Source organism: Salmo trutta, chromosome 6, assembly GCF_901001165.1.
Source record: "Salmo trutta chromosome 6, fSalTru1.1, whole genome shotgun sequence".
In the NCBI taxonomy this organism is placed as follows: Eukaryota; Metazoa; Chordata; class Actinopteri; order Salmoniformes; family Salmonidae; genus Salmo; species Salmo trutta.
Genome location: NC_042962.1, coordinates 11,355,763 through 11,366,019, shown reverse-complemented (window position 1 = coordinate 11,366,019; position 10,257 = coordinate 11,355,763). Strand labels below are relative to the sequence as shown.

The following is a 10,257-nucleotide window of genomic DNA, read 5'->3' as shown; positions in this document are numbered from 1 at the left end:
GCATTCAAAATGTCTGCCTCGCCCCTGATCTCACCATTCAAAATGTCTGCCTCACCCCTGATCACAGCATTCAAAATGTCTTGCTCGCCCCTGGTCTCAGCATTCAAAATGTCTGCCTCGCCCCTGGTCTCAGCATTCAAAATGTCTGCCATCTTCTCACATTCTCCCGTTCCGCCTCTCTCTTCTTCCACTATGCTTCACTTTTTTTTCTGAGCTCGTCATGCTGTCTCTCTTCTCCTTTTCCTCTGCTCCTCTTTTGTTCTTTCCTCTCCTTTGCTTCTCTTTCCTTCTCTCCTCTTCCTCTGTTCCTCTGCTTCGCTTTCCTTTTTTCTTCCTCTTTCTTCCTTTGCTCCTCTTCTGCTTTCCTCAGTTCCCCCTCCTGTTTCTACACCTCCTGTTGTAGTTCTCTTACTCTATTCTGTTCAGAAGCTGCATGTACATTTGTGTGTAACCATTATCTTTGTGGGTGTGTCTGTCCCCTCCTGTTGCCGTAGTTGTATCTGAGTGTGTAGCTTGGTGATGGTGATCTATCTCTCAGTGATATCTGCTACCTTCCCTCTCTGGAGGTACTGTAGAGCAGACACCTGGCGCTGAAGATATACACCACATCATCGCTACCCTGGAACGTCTAGGAGATGAGACAAAGGGGTTAACTCAACACACAACCAACAAGCTAAGTATTTAGATTTACCACAGGTGTTGTTTGTGTGTGTGTGTACACGCATGTGTGTATATAGCGTGTTAGCGCTAGCCCCAAGCAGTTAATAACACAGCGGTGTGTGTAATTTCGTGAGACTTCATAAGGAGGTGTGGGAAAGCAGTAAAACTCCCTGGTTTAATCTGGGCGGCCATTTTGTAACCTGGGGTCTGAATGTGTTTGTCATTCATCCCAAACAGAACACACACTTTAACACGTAACACATGTAGCGCTGTTGGCTACACCACCACAGTAATATCGTAAAAACGATCACATCCAGGAAAAAACACTACAACAAGAAAACTGTTTTATCCATGGTATCAAGGAATAAGGAATTGCAGAGACAAGAAGAAAAAAGACAATGGTTGCATTTCAAAATATGCTTCGTCTCCTCTCTGTATTTCCTCCATACCTCAGTCCGTCTGTGAGTGTCTGTGTGTGTCCAATCTCCCCTCTTCCAAACCTTTTTCTCTCTGTGTGTGTTATTCTCCAGTCTTGATGTCTCTCTCCAGACTGAGGATGGTCCTGTCTCCAGTCCTCAGGTCTTGATGTCTCTCTCCTAACTGAGGATGGTCCTGTCTCCAGTCCTCAGGTCTTGATGTCTCTCTCCAGACTGAGGATGGTCCTGTCTCTAGTCCTCAGGTCTTGATGTCTCTCTCCTAACTGAGGATGGTCCTGTCTCTAGTCCCCAGGTCTTTATGTCTCTCTCCTAACTGAGGATGGTCCTGTCTCTAGTCCTCAGGTCTTGATGTCTCTCTCCAGACTGATGATGGTCCTGTCTCTAGTCCTCAGGTCTTGATGTCTATCTCCAGACTGAGGATGGTCCTGTCTCCAGTCCTCAGGTCTTGATGTCTCTCTCCTAACTGAGGATGGTCCTGTCTCTAGTCCTCAGGTCTTGATGTCTCTCTCCAGACTGAGGATGGTCCTGTCTCCAGTCCTCAGGTCTTGATGTCTCTCTCCTAACTGAGGATGGTCCTGTCTCTAGTCCTCAGGTCTTGATGTCTCTCTCCAGACTGAGGATGGTCCTGTCTCCAGTCCTCAGGTCTTGATGTCTCTCTCCAGACTGAGGATGGTCCTGTCTCCAGTCCTCCGCTGACTCCTCAGATGTTCTACTTCAGGGTTAAGGGGCTCTATGGCTGCAGCAGAGAGAGACTGCCAAGAGAAATCATCCTCCTGTACCCATGTTGACTTCATAATGGCATTACAAAAATAATGCTCAAAACAATGCAGGCATGGATAGGGTTATCTTCACTCTAAGCCCAATGTGAAACACACACATACTGTAGACTTCACACACAAGCAAGTTGCCTACAGTGGGAATAGACCTATGCAGATTTGCAGAAGCTGTCTGTGAGCTTGACAGCTGTCTTTACGTGTCTGAAAAGAAGAGGGAGGAAGAGCAACGGACAGATCACACAGCAAGGAAACACATACTCTCCCAAAGTCCCCAGGCTCAGAGTGAATTTAGATACTAAAATCATGCTGAATTGGTACGTGCCAAGAGATATTGCACGCGCACACACACACACACACACACACACACACACACACACACACACACACACACACACACACACACACACACACACACACACACACACACACTGCGAATAAGACAGGATAAATGTGAGTGAAGTGACATTCAGTGATGATATGAAACAGAACAGAGACTGCTGCTAAACTCATAAGGAATCACCGGCATGCTAGGAAGTAGGAAGCTGACTGATAGGAACAAAATCGAGGCTGATTTCTGTATATTTCACCAGGCAAAGAACACATATTATGTTACATGTTATTAGAACATATATTATACATTAGTAGTCATAAGACATTAATTATATGAAAGTTTTAGTCCTCAACATCTCAAAAGAGCCAACGTTTCTGTCTTTTTTTTACGTATTGCTAGAGGGTTACTTTCAAAAACCATTTCCCAAATAGCCAGAATTTTGTCTCAATTATCTGCAATTTCATTACCTTCTCTGACCTAGCTGCCGTTCTACGGGTAGAAATCTCCGGAAATATAAAACCAGCTGAAATGTGGAACAGGGTACTTTAGAAAGGATAGGTCTGAAATGAGAGAGCTGAATGGAGAAATGGGCTGTTGAATAGGAAGTAAGTGCAGCCAATTTTGGAGCTATTTTGTGAAACAGGGCGGTTTTTCTAAGGACTGTAGATTGTCCCAGGGCTTAAACACTCTCACATGCTGGGATAAGAGAGCCTGTCTATCTTGACTCAAGCACGTGCATGGACGCACGCATGCACACACAGGCACAAACACACGCACCAACGCACACACTATGTCTGTCTCTTTCAGCATGCCAGTCTAGCTCTGCCACAGAGACAGTTCTCATGTGGGTATCCACTGCAGACTTCAGAGCTTTACTTCATCCTCTACACCTGTGTTATGTTATCACAGAAGTCTTCAATACTCAAGCTATCCACTAGCCTGGTAGAAACAGGGATTACAGAAGAAACCGTAGGCTACATATTCTTTCACTTCTCTTTTTCATTTTTAATAAGAGCCTACATTAAGAGAAACATATTGCCCTGTTGACATGAAATTAAACCATTTTCTCCAAATAAAATGGGTAGGCAATTTCATATTTTCAAATTAAGAAAAGTACACACTGCAATCTCGATAAATGCACAAGCAAGTTAGGGCAGAAAATGTATCCCGCTAAACTATACAGCATTCGTTATAGGTTAATATGTTTTGTCGCTTTGTGTGGGAATGCAATTTGGGACACAGCTATCTGTCTGTTAGGAGCGTGCCCTGATGTGGGCTGTACATTGACAGAAAATTATAGTGTTTATTAATAAATTACATTATGTCATGAGGAGAGATGAGGGAAGCGGCTCCATTTAGAACCGAGTGTTATGATGATAATGTACAGGGCTGAGAGACGGACAGGCAAATAGGATATTGGTGTGTGTGTGTGTTATTGAAACAGCCTCTCAATTTCTCAACCTGTCACTCAGAGCTAATAGCCAAGCCTAACACAATTAGTTATGAGTATGCAGTAATAACATGCAAATTACCACCCCCATCCTTCGGCCTGTGTGTGTGTGTGTGTGTGTGTGTGTGTGTGTGTGTGTGTGTGTGTGTGTGTGTGTGTGTGTGTGTGTGTGTGTGTTTGGTGCCTGCCCCCAGGGCAGTAGTCTTTGGTTTTGCAAACCCAATTCTTCCTACATCATTACAGCAGCAAGGCGTAATTCATCAAAAATAACACACGCGCGTGTAAGCACATGCACAAAGAAAGACACACACACACACACACACACACACACACACACACACACACACACACACACACACACACACACACACACAGAGTGCTACCTTACACCACACGTGCCAGGGTTAATATCAATCCAAGCAGGTTGCTGTTAACCATTTGTGTGTCAAAGTGGCAACACACACACCCACACTGAGCCCTCTTCTCCAGTGTGTCCCGAGGGTGATGTTAGACACTAGCGTTGAGCTGCCACTCCTATTAACCCCTGTGTTAATGAGTGCAGCCCTGCCAGGCAGACAGATGGCACAGCTGGCACCCTGCCACACATACACACACGTCGTACTCATTCATACACTTCTGTGTCTCCCTGCCATACGCCAACCGCCTTCTCTCCTGTCTCCCCTCCCCTCCGCTCTTTCCTCCTCTCCTTTCCCCTGTCATTCCTGCTCCATACTCCTCTCCATCCAATCCCCTCCCTCCCCCCTGCTGTCTTCCAACCGGTTGAGTTGTGACATCTGCTGGGCCGGGACACGACTGAGCAGCTGGCAGCAATGGAGAGAGGGAGGAGGGAAGAGAGGGAGGAGGAGGAGGAGGGAGAGTGTAGCACTCCTGACAGCAGGGGAAGGACAGAAGGAGGGAGATACAAGGAGAGAGGGAGAGGTATTAACTGACAAAGGGAGGAAGAATGGATGAACAGAGAGACAAGGAGAGAGGGAGAGGTATTAAAACTTTTTATGGCTTGGGGGCAGTATTTCAACGTCTGGATGAGAAGCGTGCCCAAAGTAAACTGCCTCTTCCTCACGCCTAGAAGCTAGCATGTGCATATGATTGGTAGATTTGGATAGAAAACACTGTAACGTTTCCAAAACCGTTAAAATAATGTATGTGAGTATAACAGAACTGATATGGCAGGTGAAAACCTGAGGACAATCCATCCAGGAAGTGGGATTTTTTTGATGTGGGTATTTTCAATTGAATACCTATAGAGTATCTAATGGGTTAGGACCCAGATTGCAGTTCCTATGGCTTCCACTAGATGTCAATAGTCTTTAAACATTGTTTCAGGCTTGGTTTCTGAAAAATGAAGAAGAATGACACCTTTCTGTCAGTGGACTGAGGAAGAATGCAGAGCTGGTTTGCGCGCGTGACCGAGTGAGCGCCCTTTGTTGTTTTTCCTTTCTATTGAATACGCTATTGTCCGGTTGAAATATTATCGATTATTTAGACAATTGACAACCTGAGGATTAACTATAAACATCGTTTGACATGTTTCTACGAACTTTACCGGTACTATTAGGATGTATTCGTCTGCATGTTTTGACCGCCTTTGAGCCAGTGGATTACTGAACAAAACATGCCAACAAAACAGAGTTTTTGGGATATAAAGAGGGACTTTATCGAACAAAACAAACATTTATTGTGTAGCTGGAACTCTTGTGACTGCAACCATATGAAGATCTTCAAAGGTAAGTGATTAATTTTATCGCTATTTCTGACTTTTGTAATTCCTTTACTTGGTTGTAAAATGTTTGTATGCTTTTGTAAGCGGGGCGCGGTCCTCAGATAATTGCATGGTATGCTTTCGCCGTAAAGCCTTTTTGAAATCTGAGAAAAGGGCTGGATTAACAAGAAGTAAATCTTTAAGCCGATGCATAACACTTGTATTTTTTATGAATGTTTATAATGACTATTTCTGTATTTTGAATTTGGCGCTCTGCAATTTCACCGGATGTTGTTGAGGTGAGTCGCGAGCAGAACGCCTGCACCAGAAAGGTTAACTGACAGAGGGAGAAAGGATAGATGGACGGAGAGACAAGGAGAGAGGGAGAGGTATTAACTGACAGAGGGAGGAAGGATGGATGGACAGAGAGACATGGAGAGAGGGAGAGGTATTAACTTGTTATGGATAGGGGGCAGTATTTTCACGGCCGGATAAAAAACGTACCCGATTTAATCTGATTATTACTCCTGCCCAGAAACTAGAATATGCATATAATTATTAGCTTTGGATAGAAAACACTCCAAAGTTTCTAAAACTGTTTGAATGGTGTCTGTGAGTATAACAGAACTCATTTGGCAGGCCAAAACCTGAGAAGATTCCAAACAGCAAGCGCCCTCTCTGACCATTTCTTGGCCTTCTTGATCATCTCTATCCGAAACAGGGGATCTCTGCTGTAACGTGACATTTTCTAACGCTCCCATAGGCTCTCAGAAGGCGCCAGAACGTTGAATGATGACTTTGCAGGCCATGGCTGAAAAACAGTAGCGCATTCGGTAAGTGGTCGATCTGAGAACAATGAGACTGGTGCGCGCGTGCACGAGACGACTCCATGTTTTCATTTTCAGTCTTTGAACGAAAACAACGACTCCCGGTCGGAATATTATCGCTTTTTTACGAGAAAAATCGCATAAAAATTGATTTTAAACAGCGTTTGACATGCTTCGAAGTACGGTAATGGAATATTTTGAATTTTCGGATAGTGTCTTGAACGCACAACAAAACGCCGCTATTTGGATATAACTATGGATTATTTGGAACCAAACCAACATGTGTTATTGAAGTAGAAGTCCTGGGAGTGCATTCTGATGAAGAACAGCAAAGGTAATCCAATTTTTCTTATAGTAAATCTGAGTTTGGTGAGTACCAAACTTGGTGGGTGTCAAAATAGCTAGCCCTTTATGGCGAGCTATCTACTCAGAATATTACAAAATGTGCTTTCACCGAAAAGCTATTTTAAAATCGGACACCGCGATTGCATAAAGGAGTTCTGTATCTATAATTCTTAAAATAATTGTTATGTTTTTTTGTGAACGTTTATCGTGAGTAATTTAGTAAATTCACCGGAAGTGTTCGGTGGGAATGCTAGTTCTGAACGTCACATGCTAATGTAAAAAGCTGTTTTTTGATATAAATATGAACTTGATTGAACAAAACATGCATGTATTGTCTAACATAATGTCCTAGGAGTGTCATCTGATGAAGATCATCAAAGGTTAGTGCTGCAATTAGCTGTGGTTTTGTTTTTTGTGACATTATATGCTAGCTTGAAAAATGGGTGTCTGATTATTTCTGGCTGGGTACTCTGCTGACATAATCTAATGTTTTGCTTTCGCTGTAAAGCCTTTTTGAAATCGGACAGTGTGGTTAGATAAAGGAGAGTCTTGTCTTTAAAATGGTGTAAAATAGTCATATGTTTGAAAAATTGAAGTTTTCGGATTTTCGAGGAGTTTGTATTTCGCGCCACGCCTATCATTGGATATTGGAGCAGGTGTTCCGCTAGCGGAACGTCTAGAAGTAAGAGGTTTTAACTGACAGAGGGAGGAAGGATGGATGGAGAGACAAGGAGAGAGGGAGAGGTATTAACCTCTCTGGGCTAGGTGGGACGCTTGCGTCCCACCCACTCAACAGCCAGTTGAATCCTGTGGCGGGTTATTCAAAAACCTTCGAATTGCTATTACTTCAATTTCTGAAATATATGACTATTTTACAGCTATTTAAAGACAAGACTCTCGTTAATCTAACCACACTGTCCGATTTCAAAAAGGCTTTGCGGTGAAAACATAGATTATAATAATCTGAGGACAACGTCCCGCAAACACAAACATTAGTAGCATTTCCCAACCAAGCATTAGCGTCACTAAAGTCAGAAATAGCAATAAAATAATCAATTACCTTTGAAGATCTTCTTCTTTTGGTGATACAAAAGGCCCAATCTTCACAATAAATGGTCGTTTGTTCTATCAAATCCATTTTTATAGCATAACACGAAACATTTCCTAACCGGCTAGTGTCATGAATTCTGATTCCTTCAACTTTCGACGAAGCATTCGATGTAATTACTCCCGCTAAACTGACGTTTATCCAGTCATGGTTGGCTTTGTTGCAATCTCTTGTTTGCTAGTAACACAACCATACTTGATTGTTCTTTTTGCGGGACGTATTGACCGAAAATACCGGATTGGAACACACCTAACAATGACTTCATTGCGCGCCAATGATATGACCAGTGCTTCTTTGATTGACTGTATTTCGGACCAATCACCACTGATTGTCTTGAAATCTAGCTTGGCAGATAGCCAATGAGCTAAGGTAAACGGCAGTATGAAATGGTAATACCCGGAATGACCAGCTCTTGAACGAAAGCCGAGCGTAACTTAGCCATTCGCCATTGAAACTTCCAGCCACAGGAGCCACATCTGTTTGCGCGCAGCAGTTTTGAGTCGAGATATTTTCCAGCTGTTTTATCGTTAAAATTATGGCTAGTAAATCTGTAAAATCAAAGGCTAAGTCCAGGTATACAGATGTACATGACATAATTGATGAAATAGATAGAGATAGTGAAACCGAGTTAGTTGAAGAAGAATCAGATTCTGAGTCAACTGTCGACTCCGAATTTGAGGAAATGTTTTTGCATGGAAAGGACGCGATTTTGGATGGGTCAGTACCTCTCATGCCGTTGTTTGAAATGAATAATATCAAATGTTATTCTTTTGAGTTGTTTGGAGTTATATATATATTATTTTGTATTTATTTATTTGCCATATATATGTAATGAACTGTGTGAAGTACACATGGCTAAACATTATGAGTGCGTGTCTGTGTCTGTATATATTAGATACATGTAAAAAAAATATCTATATGTTTTACATGTATTTTATCTAGACATGGGGTTTCCAACTCTGTATATAATCTCTCTGTATATCTAAAATATTTTTTACATGTCTTTTATCTAGACATGAGGTTTCCAACTCTGTATATAATCTGTGTGTCTGTGTCTTCACAGTCCTTCTGATTCTGACTGGGAGCCCCCACTGCCAAGGTGCCCATCCCCCACAAGAGCTGAATCAACTAGCCAGACCCCTGCTGTCTCCGGCTCCACACCTACCCCCACCCGGCCAGGTGTGAAGTCTGTAACAAAGAAACGTCGATGGGGCAAAGCTAAACCAGCAATCAGAGAGGAGGAGGGTCGTTGGCACTCTGTGCTGGAGGAGGATGTGGGCCCACCACCTCCAGTATTCAGACCTAAAAGGCCACCAGGACCTCAGCTGGACATGACCTCCAACTACAGCCCCATGCAACTCTTTCAACTGTTTTTTACAACTTCAGTGATTGATTCCCTTGTCATGAACACTAATAAATATGGTGCTAAGAAGCAGGCAGGCAAAAAAGAGGCATGGAAGCCTATTTCCATGGCAGACATTTTTTGTTATTTATCTATGGTCATGTACATGGGTCTAGTCAAGCTGAAAACCCTGAAACAGTATTGGAAAACTGCACCCCTCTATCAACTGCCTTTCCCCTCCACTGTCATGTCGTGTAAAAGGTTTCTGACAATCTCACGGGCGCTTCATATCAGTGACCCAGAAGTTGACGGGGACAACGACAAGAAGCGAGGCACAGCGGGGTATGACAGGCTCTGCAGAATTAAACCTCTCTACCACAGTATAGTTGAGGCCTGCAAGACCTATTTTCAGCCCGCCCAGAACCTTTCCATCGATGAGAGGATGGTAGCCTCAAAGGCCAGAATCAGCCTAAAACAGTACATGCGTAACAAGCCGACCAAGTGGGGTTACAAACTGTTTGTTTTGGCTGATTCTGCGTGTGCCTACACGTGCAATTTTTTTGTTTATGAGGGGAAGAGCAGTTTTGCGACCGGTAAGGGACTCAGCTATGATTCTGTCATGGCATTATTGGATTTTCAACTGCTGGGGAAGGGTTACAAACTGTTTGTGGACAATTTCTACACAAGCCCTACCCTGTTCACAGACCTGAAGAAGCTGGATATGTGGGCTTGTGGCACCATTCGGCCCAACAGAGTGGGCTTTCCCAAAACCAAGGAGAACGACATGCCTAAGCGGGCTGAGCGGGGTACCATGCAGTGGATCCGTGAAGATGGCCTTCTCTTTGTCAAGTGGATGGATACCAGGGAGGTGGTCATGTGCTCCACTATCCACAAGTCCTTCAGTGGAGATCACGTCGTCAGGCGTGTGAAGGGCGCTACTGGGGCATGGACAGCCAAAAATGTCCCCATACCTGCAGCTATCAAGGACTATAACAAGAGCATGGGGGGTGTAGACCTATCAGATGCACTGATAGGCTACTATAATGTGCTACACAAGACCATGAAATGGTACAATACTTTTTTTAATCATTTTATCGACATTGCTGTTGTCAATTCATTTATTATACAGAAGGAAATGGCCAAGAGCTGTGGAAAGCCCCCCATCTCACAGCTAGCCTTCCGAGAGCTGCTCATCCAGGAGCTTGCTGGCTACAACAAGTCCACTGCAGCACCTTCTGTCCCCTCTACCTCTGTCCCCTCT

General features: G+C 43.7%; 1 long non-coding RNA gene across 1 annotated transcript; it reads right to left on the bottom strand.

Annotated features, from left to right (window-relative positions):
* Window positions 1-345: 345 nt before the first annotated feature.
* LOC115195191 (uncharacterized) lies at window positions 346-2,845 on the bottom strand. The gene is made up of 2 exons (XR_003878607.1): window positions 2,672-2,845; window positions 346-628 (listed from the first exon to the last, which is right to left on the bottom strand). It is a non-coding gene; the product is annotated as an uncharacterized LOC115195191 (long non-coding RNA).
* Window positions 2,846-10,257: the final 7,412 nt, after the last annotated feature.